The sequence below is a fragment of the Hyaena hyaena genome, unplaced genomic scaffold (genome assembly GCF_003009895.1).
Source record: "Hyaena hyaena isolate Hyena2069 unplaced genomic scaffold, ASM300989v1 scaffold_880, whole genome shotgun sequence".
Classification (NCBI taxonomy): domain Eukaryota; kingdom Metazoa; phylum Chordata; class Mammalia; order Carnivora; family Hyaenidae; genus Hyaena; species Hyaena hyaena.
The window spans coordinates 770,650-783,236 of record NW_024081515.1 but is presented as its reverse complement, the minus strand read 5'-3'; the positions used below and the strand labels follow the sequence as shown (position 1 = coordinate 783,236).

The 12,587-nt window shown below is 36.6% G+C and overlaps 1 long non-coding RNA gene across 1 annotated transcript in view; it reads right to left on the bottom strand.

Annotated features, from left to right (window-relative positions):
- Window positions 1–953: 953 nt before the first annotated feature.
- LOC120222489 overlaps window positions 954–12,587 on the bottom strand; it is a 45,317-nt gene continuing 33,683 nt past the window's right edge. Inside the window, exon 4 of the long non-coding RNA XR_005526060.1 lies at window positions 954–1,017. This is a non-coding gene — a long non-coding RNA (uncharacterized LOC120222489). The remainder of the gene's footprint in view (window positions 1,018–12,587) is intronic.

Sequence of the window (12,587 nt, the reverse complement as noted above, 5' to 3'; positions counted from 1 at the left end):
ATACATCTGTATAAACAATTCAGTGTTCCTGCCTGAAGGTTTCCTCCATTTAACTGGTTTTCCTTTGATGTGATGCTCACTTCTGTTGCTCTCTACCCACATTTCTTGCTTAGTGCTCACTCCTTCTCAAAAGGATGCACCATTTGGAAAGCTGAAAGATTGCTTTGCAAGAAGAGTAATTAAAAAAAAAAAAGAAGGGTATTTGGGTGACTCAGTTAAGCATCAGACTTTGGCTCAGATCATGATACCCATGGTTCATGAGTTCAAGCTCCACCTCGGGCTCTGTGCTGACAGCTTACAGAGCTGACGGAACCTACTGTCGGCTTTGGAGTCTGTCTCCCTCTCCCTCTGCTTCCCCTCTGCTCCTGCTCTTTCTGTCTCACAAAAATGAATAAGTGTTAACAAAAATGTTGAAAAAACACATCCACTCTGTTTTTCCTCCTTGCTCTCTTAAGAAAAGTTATTAAAACTTTTCCTTAATTGGACTAGATATAGATTTCTTTTTTTAAATAGATCTAGATTTCTAAAGTAGAAGACACCTACTCATGATGTAACAACAAAAAACAAATGCTAATGTTAGTCTTACAAAAAAATACTCAGTTAAGCTTGATTCTATCTTAATGGTGACTAATATTGCAAAGACAAAATACAGTGGGTATGATTAGAAATTTCCATCAGCATATATACTCTGCTGCTGTGAATGCAACACCTAATTTGCACTTCACGCAACCAAGAGAAGGTGAACTAGATAATGGATCTGATTCTCTTCACTACCTGGGGCAGTACAAATGCATGCCTTCTGGAGTGCAGGGAGAAATGAAGAAAGGAACACGTTCCTGGAAATTTCCTTTATGTCTCTGAGCAACCAAAAAAACAATAAATTTGGTTAAAGCAGAATGCACATGTCTAGGAATCAGCAATCCTTACCAACTGAATCATTCCAGGCACCAGGCTGAGATCTTGACCAGAGTGAGGTAGAGCTAGTCGTCTTCTTTTCCTTCTTTTTCATGTTTGCACCTGTAAGGGTGAATCAAGCTATTTTTTAAAGCTACGGCTAGAAACATTTATTGTGCTAAATAAAATACATTGTTAGTCATCACCCAGGCTTTAAAAGAGTACTACTTAATTTGTGGCTAAAGTATTATTTAGGGCATTATTCTCCCATACAATGTGGGAAATTTGGATACACTGTGGTGTTGAGGAACAAAGAAGGGTTTTACAAATCAATTTTTTTTTTTAACATTTATATACATACTTGAGGGGAGGGCAGAGAGTTGGAGACAGTCCTGAAGCAGGCTCCAGGCTCCCAGTTCCAAGCTCTAAGGTCCAAGTTCCAAGCTGCGAGAGCTGTCAGCACAGAGCCTGAGGCCGGGCTGGAGCTCAGGAGCAGTGAGATCATGACCTGAGCCAAAGTTGGACTCTTAACTGCCTGAGTCACCCAGGCGCCTGTTTACAGATCAGTTACTATAGTTTTATCATTATATATACATCTATACTCCTATCTGTATTTATACCTGTACCAATCATGAAATAAAGTCAAGTAACAACCAATTATGTGGTAATAAAATACTTTTTGAATGTAGTAGTGAGTTATAGAAAGTACTGTCTGTACAGGTAGACATATATTTTCCTAGCAGTTATGCCATTTATTTCAAAGAACTTCAAAATTCACTTTAAGAAACTACATATTAACCTCTTTCTCTTGAGAATTTTGTGGTTTTCTGTTGCAATTTCCTGGGCTTGAACATTGGATTTGAACAAGACTGTGTCTTCATTGTCCATTTCGTAGCACTAGCTTAAAGACATTTGTCTATGTGATTCTGAAAAATTGCGTTACCTTTCTCTGGGATCATCAGAGTTTCCGAGAGAATTTTGTGTTATTTGGTTTTGCTTTCCACCCCCCTAAAAGGTGAGGCTTTTCATCAGCTTTCAGTAATTTTTTCAATGAAATTTATGGCTTAAATAAAATGAGCTCACCCAGTGGGTGCTATACAAGTAGCTTCCTGTGAATTCTCACGGCCAATTATTTTCAATGTACCAGTAGATCATAAATCTCAAAAGCCATAAAAATGTTTCTTCTCAAGGTATGCTCCGGTCTATAAATTCCAAGGTGGATAGCCTTCACCTCAAATTCTAAAAGTTCATTTTATCTTCCTTTTTTTATTTTTCATCATAAATGATTTCTTAGTGGCTGAGAATCATGTTTGAGGGACAGCAACGAGTCTTGAAATTTTCCTTTTTCTTTTTTTCAAAATATAAACATAAGGGGAGTAAATTTTATCCAAGTTTTGCTTTCTAAATAGCTTTAGGCATCCCTACTGACAGGGCATAAGTTACAGTAAAGGAAGACATGATTCCTAGAGTAAGAGAATAAAAGAAGGAAAAAAAATAAGGAGAAGAAAAGCAATTTTGTGTGATAAATTACACAGTTTAACAACAATTACCTTATTCCTTTATTTTTAATGTAAAACTTTCTGAGCTTAGAATGCACCTCAAATCAATTTCAGTACAGTCAGTAGTGTTCCATTTTTGTTTTCTCTTAAGACTTATTGAAAGGAAGTTATCTAAAAGATAATGTCCAAATATAGCAGAAACTATGTATTCAAGCTTGACTGTTTTTTCTAGACCTGGTCACCAACTGAGGTAGACAGAATATGAATGCATGTCCTGTGAACCTGGAAAGGTCATGAAAGTAATACATAAGATACTGAACAAGTATCCGATGGAATAGCCCAAAAGACCACTTCAAAAGCAAGCTGAAGGCTTTCAGACTCTCTCTTTTAAGAATGAAGTACTTGTCTCAAACTTTCAAGCGTCTGAGATAGTGTAAAATAGCAATAATAAATAAATCACGAGGTGATGAATAATTACATTTGGTAGAACGGAAGCTCAGGATCCATTGAAATATATAGACAAGAGAATATAATAAAAGGTTTGACATGTTAAATTCTGCTGCTAACTGTTTCAAAAGACATGCTTTACAATATGATAAAACTTAAAAAGAGAATATTTTCAGTCTCACGGGGAGTTACAAGCATGAAATAACCTAAAGGCAGCAATTATTCCTCTATCCTTATTTACTTCATTTCCACTTAACTACTTATAGTGTGGCTATTCATTTCCAGTTTTCCGAAGAGGATGATTTAAGAATTTGCCTTTTTAGACAATATTCACAAATAGATTCTAATTCTGTGATAGTGTAAAATGTGATTCTAAAACTTAGCCATGGTGGAGTACCTTTAAGATCTTTTTTAATATGCAACATTAGGGGCCCCTGGGTGGCTCAGTTGGTTAAGCGTCCAACTCTTGGTTTTGGCTCAGGTCATGATCTCGCAGTTTGTGGGTTCGAGCCCTGTGTCAGGCTCTATACTGACAGTGCGGAACCTGCTTGGGACTCTCTCTCCCCCTGTCTCTCTGCCCCTCCCCCACTTGCACTCTCTGTCACTCTCAAAATAAATAAATAACCTTAAAAAATGCAACATTAAAAATAATTTTCTTCCAAGAAAAGAGTTTAGAAAATATAATGAGGGGTTGTAGACTGGCTGTTAAAAAGCAAGGAAGATAAACCTTGCAAGGGCGTGGCACTTGTTTATTCTTTCAAGGCTTTTGTTTGCTATTGGTTTGTGTTGCTGTTTCTTTTGGTAATGGGTGGAGAGGGGTGCTTGGGTGGCAGTTTCAATGTCTGGATTCTGAGTGTGATTTTTTGAACCCCTTTACCAGTCATGTGTCCTTTTCATTGTTGAGTAAAGGACCTTTTGCTAGTTCTCCCTGGATTTCAGGTGGATGACTCATGGTAATAATAATACTTAGAAAAAGGAAAGGAAAGAAGAAAGAAAAACAGGCAAGAAAACCAACACAACTCTCACATCTGGCCCTACTGAGCTATTCTGTTCTGTTTGGCTAACAGCTGAGAATCAATCTGGGGTCCCTCTGGCTAAATTATGAACTGGTAGAGAAGGGCTGCTCTATTCGCTGTGCACACAAATGAGTTACATCCTGGGTAATAGAACTTCTTGAAGCAAAAGTGAGGTGAAGAATTCTGGATGAACTGAAGTAAGCATGACTTCTGTTCACACATACCATCTCAATTCTGTATATAAATTCCCATCTAATACATCATCTACAATGACAGTAGTCAACCATTGTAAAGAATTAAAAAAAATAAAGTTTTGCCACTGTGAGTTGCATACACATCTGCTGCCTTAGTTCATATTCTAGAATGTTATTGTGGATTAAGTATATGGTACCTTCAAAATGTGAAATAAATGAATGTTCAAAAAGGAAATGGAAGGCCAGTTTCTCAAGTCCAATAAGTGCTGGTAAAGTTATTGGGAGCCCTCCTCAAATGCAACTCTGTATTAGAAAATCAAGTGATTTAAAACAAAACCTAAAAAAGAACGATCTTGACGTTTAAGTTCATTATGGCCCGCGTGACAGCTGTGACTATGAATTACACTGATTGCCCTTGTAATGCGGTCAATCTTATTCAACTCTTGGACTTGTAAAAGTTGGATAGAAAATTTGTGTGTCTTGAAGAATTCTGGCTCTTCCCACGCAGCCCAAGTCAAAAGAAAACAATTGCTGCGTGCCTCTCTGAGCAGGCGTTCTTCCAGGCCCTGGGAAAAGTAGTGAGTGAGTAACCAAAAGCAGCATTCCTGTGAAGCTTACATTTAAGTAGAAAATAAGTAACTTAATTCCTCCATAGTATGTTAGAAAGTATTAAGTATTTGGAGGGAAAATAAAACAGAAACAAGACATTATAGATATGAAGTCTGGACTAGATATATCAGAGTATTATCTTTAGCCTTGAAGCTGGAAAACAGCACCAAGATGATGTACTAGGCAGACACTACTAGAAGTAGATGGAAAAGCGGTCTGGAGAAGGAGATCTGGAGTTTTAAAAAATGTAAGATGTAAGAGGGATGAGAACAAAGATCCAGCAAAAGAGATTGAGAAAGAGGAAATGGGATGGAAGCAGGAGAGTATGGTGTCCTGAAAGTCAACAGTACAAACATTTACAAGTGCAGTTGGTGATCGTGTATGTTAAAAGTCATGAAGAGGTCAAATACAATGAGTACAGAAGTCAAATTAAGGAGAACAGGCTGCATCCATATTAAATACCACTTGGACACCCCATGACCACAGGAAAAAAGATAAAACAGAATGTGAAGCAATAGCAGTTTTGCTGAAGGCATATTCTTAGGGTGAACTGTCTTGCATTTCTGTCAACACGTAAGCTGACTTGTTTTGTCTCTTGCCTCTCTCTGGAATGCCATTTGCTTCTCATACAACTTTTTTAGGGACTTTACCCCGATATTCCCCTTCTACCTCCTTGCTTAATCATTGTCTTCCTGTCCAGGCAATGAGGCCATTGAGAACAGAGCTAGGTGACACTTACCCCTGTTTGCTCCAAATCTATCATTATGCTTTGGGCAAAGCAAGGCTTCATGGTGTTTGTAATTGAAAACCAGAGGGAAGGGAGAGAGGTGGTGGGTGGAGGAGCAGAGGACCTAAAATGAGAGATAGAGAGAGAGGGAGAGCCACAGAGTCGAGGAAGGGAGGGAAGGAAGATGAAAACGTAGATTTGTCCACTAAACTTGGCATTAAGCCAGCTTACACAGCATTTAGACATCTGGAGAATTCTTCAGAGAAACAGGGAGTGACAGTAGGAGCAACAGACATACCGAGAAACCATCCTAATTTCCAGCAAATGGCCATTTGTTACCTAATTTATAAGAGTCTCCCTTTAGCACTACAGGCAAGGGCCAAGCTATGGGTGTTTCCCTAGTCTCTTTGGCATTTAGAACAGGGACTGTTTAATCTCAAATATGCAAGTTCATTTGGCAAAATTGCTCTGATTTTACCTAAAACCTTTGTTATTGTTTTTATTCTCCAAAAAAAAATTCACGGTCTTCTCTTGAGAGAAGTTACGAAGCCAATGGTTTTCATGAAGTCACATAAGTTTAGAAGAGTTATTAGCAAGACTCACAAAGGAATAGCAACAAAATTCTTCCAAAAAGTTCTGCCAAATGAATTTTCTGAAAGGATTTAATGAATAATTCCTCTTTCCTCTGAATATTAACTCCCCCAACTACTTCCATTTTCCTGCCAAATATCTGAAGGAAGAGTTTCTCCATGAACCCAGTAAGTCACTTTCTCGTTCTTTTTCTGGTAGAAATTTATTAAGTATCTATGCTCCTAGTGAAGATGAGGTACTATAGCAATTCTTCTTCTTTCTTTTTGTTTTTTGGGGTTTTTTTTTTTTTTTTGGTTTGTTTTTATTTGAGAGAGTGAGGGAGAGAATGAGTGAGAGAAGGAGAGAAAGAGAGGGAGAAAGCAAACCTTAATCAGTCTGCACACCCAGTATGGAGCCTGATGCAGGGCTTGAACTCACAAACTGTAATCAAGAGTTGGACACTTAACTGACTGTGCCACCCAGGTGGTCCCTTACATTAATTATTCTAAATTTACAATATCTGGCAAAGTTTCCTTTCAAACATAAATAATATTATTCATGGGACTTCTACCCCAAATGGGCATATCAGGAGGTTCTCAAGCTGTGGGCATACTGTTTAGAGAGATTAGAATAAGACACAAACAAGACATAACTTTCTTACACCCTCTCAGTGCTCATTTACTGAATATACAGTTAACTTAGCTCTCTCTGTATGTTTAACTCTGTTCTATGTTAAGGGAATAAAAAATAGTCCAAACTTGGTGCCAGATACTCAGGATAGATGGGATGCCTTGGTAGCTCAGTTGGTTAAGCATCTGACTCTTGATTTCAGCTGAGGTCTTGATCATAGGGTTGTTTGTACAAGACCCACATTGTGGTGTGTGCTGGGAATGAAGCCTAATTAAAGAAAAAAAAGATAATTGAATAAAGTAAAAATACTGGGGATATAAGTATTAACATATAGTTAATAAATTCATTATTATCAATGTCATAATCAACATCATCATCATCATCACAATAAGTAGTATTTATTGATTGCATGCTTTGTGCTAGGCAGCACCTGACACATACATACTGATTACCTCATTTTAATCTTCCCAATATCTTAAACTTATAAAATGAGAAAACAGAAGCTTTGAGAGGGAGAAAATCACATGTAAGAGCAGACTGAAATTCAAATCCAAACAGTGCTACAGATCCAGCATCTCACTCACAACATGACATTCCTTCCCAAGAAAAGAGTTTTGATTTTGAGGTCAAATAGACCTACTCTTAAATCCTGCTTGTAATATGGAAGCAACATAAGTATCCATTGATATACAAATGAATAAGGAAGATGTGGTACACACACACACACACATACACACACACACACACACACACACACACACACACAGGAATATTATGCAGCCATAAAAAATATAAGACCATGCCATTTGAGACAATATGGATGGACCTGGAGGGTATTATGCTAAGTGAAATAAGTCAGACTGAGAAAGCAAGTAACATATGATCTCACACACATGTGGAATCTAAAAAATATATATAAACAAACAAGAAGCAGAATCAAACCTATAGATGCAGGGAACAAACTAATAGTTGCCAGAGGAGAGGGAAGTGTGAGGATGTAGAAAATGGGTGAAGGAAACCAGAAGATACAGACTTCTGGTTACGGAATGAGTAAGTCATGGGTATAAAAGGCACAGCATAAGAATATAGTCAGTGGTGTTGTAATAGTGTTGTATGGTTACAGTTGGTAGCTATACTTGCAGTGAGCACAGCATAAGGTACAGAGAAGTCGAATCACTATGTTGTACACCGGCAACTACTGTAACATTGTGTGTCCACTATACTCAAAAAAAAAAGAAAAGACAAGGAAAGCATGCCTCTACCATTTAGTAATTATTGAAACTTGGACAGAAAAATGTAGACTTTACCTTTCAATTTTTTTTCTGTTTTTAAAATGAGAATACAAAAAATTAACCTCTTGGTTTGTTTTGAAGGATAAGTAAAACCTGGTTTGCAAAGGGCGCCTCATCGTGTCTGACGCACAGGGGGGATTCAGAAAGCTGTAACGACTGTTATCATTGTTACTAACGGTCTGATTCCTCCTGGTTGTCAAAGTGAGCCCTATAGCTGTTTTTCTCTTTTTTAAAACATGAATCAGTCCTTCCATAATTTCAGAGCTGAATCTGAAGTCATCAGATTTAATTCCCACATCCTCTGGCAATCCATTTTCATCTACTCATTCAAAACCTGGCATGAAATGTATTTATTTCATGAAACCTTTCCTTCAGCACTAAAGTGACTTGTTCCAACTACTTTAAATTTAAACTGGTTGACACATTGATTTATAATTGTTCCTGTACAATTTTCTCTGTCTAAACTTGTTTTCAACAAATAAATGTTAACAAGTCTCTCTTAGAAAAATCACATCTGGATTTTCTTAAATTAGGAAAGAGGAAAGACTCCTTGTGGACAGAGGCTACATTATGTTATATATGCATCAGGTTAGAAATGGGGTTACATAATATGGTATGTGCATTGGAATAGAAATTATAGGAGACAAGAACCTGACAGTGTGATAGAGTCTTTATTCAAAAGGGCTTACAATCTATAATGAGGAACTAAATAAATAAAGCCAGTATTATATTGAAAGGTAGATGTCACAAGACATTTAAAAGGAGAACATTTTTGTCACCAAGATAAGCCACACTGCAGCAGAAAAGTGCCTGGCTTTTAAAGTCCTGTGGATTTGGAATCAAACTCTAATATAGGTATTATTCATGACATCATCTCATCTAGGGAAAGTCACTTAACTTCTCCAAACCTGTAAAAGATCTAAAAAAGATGAAAGAGTGAAACTTTCTTCTAATGATATGTGGACTAAATAAGATCAAATGAGAAGATGGATTGGAAAACACTTTGCCCATCACCTGGCACACCTACTCAAAAGTCTGTTTTTTCCTTTCTCCTTCCACTATTTAAAACAAAACAAAACAAAGACTAGACATTGGCCCAATAATTACATCACTGGACGGTATTATTGGACTTAAGAATTCATTTTTCTGGATTTTCTCAGATTTAAAATGAATGCACAGATATTGTTTAATTGAAGTACAATGTGATGCCTTATCCTGAACCGTTTGAAGCTTACTAAAAAAAAGGAACACTACAAAAAAATGCATTTATATCTTCTGCAAAATCCTTGTTACAGGTATTTTCTATTATGTCCCTCAAAATGCCTTAAATTAATGCCCATCTATAAATCATGTGTAAAATTCAATGCCAAGTGTCTACTCCAAAGAACTAATACTTCTCTTTATGTACCAGAAGAATGATTTAAATGGGGATATTGCCACAAGAGAGGCCACAGATGGGCTTTACCCCTCATCCCCAGCCCCGCCACTGGAACCTACCTCTCTACCTTACAAAAGCAGCCTTTCCAAATCAATCCTGATGATAATTCTCGGTATGGAAAATGTTTGCTTTTGAGCATCTTACAAAGACTGAAAGGTATATCTTTATAACTCTTGGTCAGCACATTAATCTGCAACAAATTATTGAGGTACAACAATGTGCTTTTGAAGCAAATACAGCTTTAAGACCGTTCTAGCCACCCAACTTCCAATCATTTGTTCCACAACTAAGGACATAGTAAATTCACAAATGGATATAAATCATCATGTTTCCACTTTTCCCTCCTCTATTATTAAATTTACAGGTTTTTTTTTAACTCTGGAAAATGTTTTTTTTTTTCCTGATTTAAGTCAGATCGTATTGCACAAAATAGATTGAAATACTGAGTTCTTTTTCTCAAAACAATAGTCAACTTGGTCTTTGATGGGAAAGTCTTAGAAAGCTGCTTTCTTTCTGTTTCTTCTTCCTGCCCCCGTGTAGACTGCTAAGACTTTTAGGTATCACTCCCATAAATAAAAGTAAGTATAATTTAGTGCTGCATTTAAGTAACCATCTTGTCTCAACTTCCTGTTACAATTACCCGTTTATTTTTAAGTCCCCTAGACTAAATAAATGAACCCTTGTGATAAACCACCTCAAATCTTTTCTTGGTCATATGGAATTAAATTGAAATATATAGAAAGAGGACACTATAAGACTATTAGAAGTTTATTTGGAAAAAATGTCAGAAGTCATCTAACATAATCTCCAACTGATTTATGGATTCTTTCTAAAAACTCTAAAGTTTGTTGAGGGTAAAGGTCCCCACCATCTATTTTATTTTGTGTGCCCCATAGAACATGAAGTCCACCAATCTACACACAATGGGTTCTCAATAAATATTCCTGACAATTGTTGAAATACATAATGTATAACCTTGTTGGACCCAAGCTGTCAGTGCCTATTGGTGACTATAAATTATTTCCTGTGTTGAATATCCACCTTTTTAAACCTTAAATACTGCATAATACTGCTTGTTGATGCTCAAAACCAAGAATGGAAGCTTCTCAGAATTTACTAGATCATGGAGGGTGTAACTCAAGAACACTAATGTTACCTTAATGTAGCAGTCTGGGCGTTAATATGATATATTTGTGCTATTAAAGTTTAAGAGGTTTGAGGAGAAAAGGTTTTAGCACTGGTAGAAGACATTTTACAACATCTGGTTTGGCATTTCCTAGTATTTCTAGGAAATACTCCCTAGAAAGTCCTGCAGTCCACTCATGAAAAATGACAGAAAAAAAGTCTGTTTTTTTTTTTTCTGACTTGTATTAAATAAGAAGTTTCACATAAAGCTGAACTTGCCTGTCTCGTGGCCAATTTTCTAACAACAAAATGCATAGAACAATACAAAAAAAAATGAAGGAAATGGAATGAGGCTTAAAGAAATAAAAATGAAAAAGATGGATTCAAGAGGAAAGTTTCTCCCTACAAAGTAATAAAAATAAAAATGGAATAATGCACTCCCTGCAGTCCATGTTCAGTCACTGAGACAGGACGGCCCATGACAAACACAAAAATCTGCACAGACCTTGAAGACCTAGAAACCACCCTCTTGGCTTGGACATGTGAAAAACTGGGAAGTACGCCCATAAAGACAGCACAAGTGGTCAGTGACCAAACCTGTTAGAGCTTCAACATCATGCATGAGACAAAGATTCCTTAAGTATAGGGTTCTCACTAGAACAATATTTGCATTACTAAGGTACTTAGCAGAAAGTAAATACTAAATAAACTTTTGTGATTGCATTGATGGAATATTTTTTTTTTTCTTTTATCATTGGGAAGGGTTTTTTAGGGGTTAGTTTGTTTTCTTCTTTATCTCCTTTATGTTCCAATGAAAATAAAAATTTATGACTCTGGCACGTCATTCTCAGATTTCCTTAGAATCTCTATGAAGAACTCTATTATAGAATTAAATATATCCATAATTTGCAGTATTTTGTTATTGAGAAGCAGCATAGAATAGTAGTTAATTCCAGGAGTCGAGAATTAGACAAACAATTCTTTATTAACCAAATGACCCGGGACAAATGTCATCTTTCTGAGCTTCAGTCTCCTCATCTGTAAATCAGAGAAGACAATACTAACTGTCTCCTACGTTTACAGTAAGGATTAAAACAGATAGCACATACGAATGCTTCAATATTGATTGATCCATTTTTATGAGCATAACAAATATTAACTAGCTGCATTATGTTTCCTAACCTTAAGTGAGATGCCCCTTTGAATTGTGTATTTTAAATATGGTGTGTCTATAGGTATGTTTGCAACTGTTTCACAATTTACTAGAAAAAAACCCTGACTTTGATCATATGTGGGACTTCCATATTTAAAAACATTTTTTTAATGCTTATTTATTTTTGAGAGATATAGAGGGACACAGTGTGAGCCGGGGAGGGGCGGAGAGAGTGAGGGAGACACAGAATCCGAAGCAGGCTCCAGGCCCTGAGCTCACAGAGCCTGATGTGGGCTCAAACCCATTCAGATCATGAGCTGAGCCAAAGCCGGATCCTTAACCACTGAGCCACACAGGCGTCCCGGCACTTTAGCATTTCTAAATTTCAGGGTGTTTTTTTTTATTACTCCTTAATATCAAAACAAAATGGCAGCTGACAATTTTTTTTTTCCCCTAACGGGTACATTCTCGCGATTGCACTGGAATGTTTGCTTTTACAAGGAGTCTAAATGTCTGAGGTATAACTCCATATGTCTCACTTCCACTTTCTTTCACGATCTCAGCTCCCCATGTGTAAAATGAGTGCAGCGACATTTACTCTGCAAACACACAGGTAGTTTTGAAGACTGAAACAGATCGCATGTGTGAAGTCACTCTGAAAATACAAAATGTCTTATACATGTGGTTTTCAATTATTAATAAGAATAGATTTGTTAATAGCCATAATTGTATTAGTTTTTTTACACACTTTTCTTTATTCAAAGGACAAGGACGGCTTCTTTGTCTTTCTATTCTCTCAACAAGTCTTTTATTGATCAATTAGTATATGTGATGCAGAACTGTACTATGCAAATTATATGTGCTATCAAGTATTAAATGCAAATAAAATAGCTGCAAAGAAAGAAAATTATACACTATAAAATTATAAAAATGAGTGAAATAGACTATACACAGATGTGGCAAGATATAAACTTTCCATTAGGAAGTATTCAG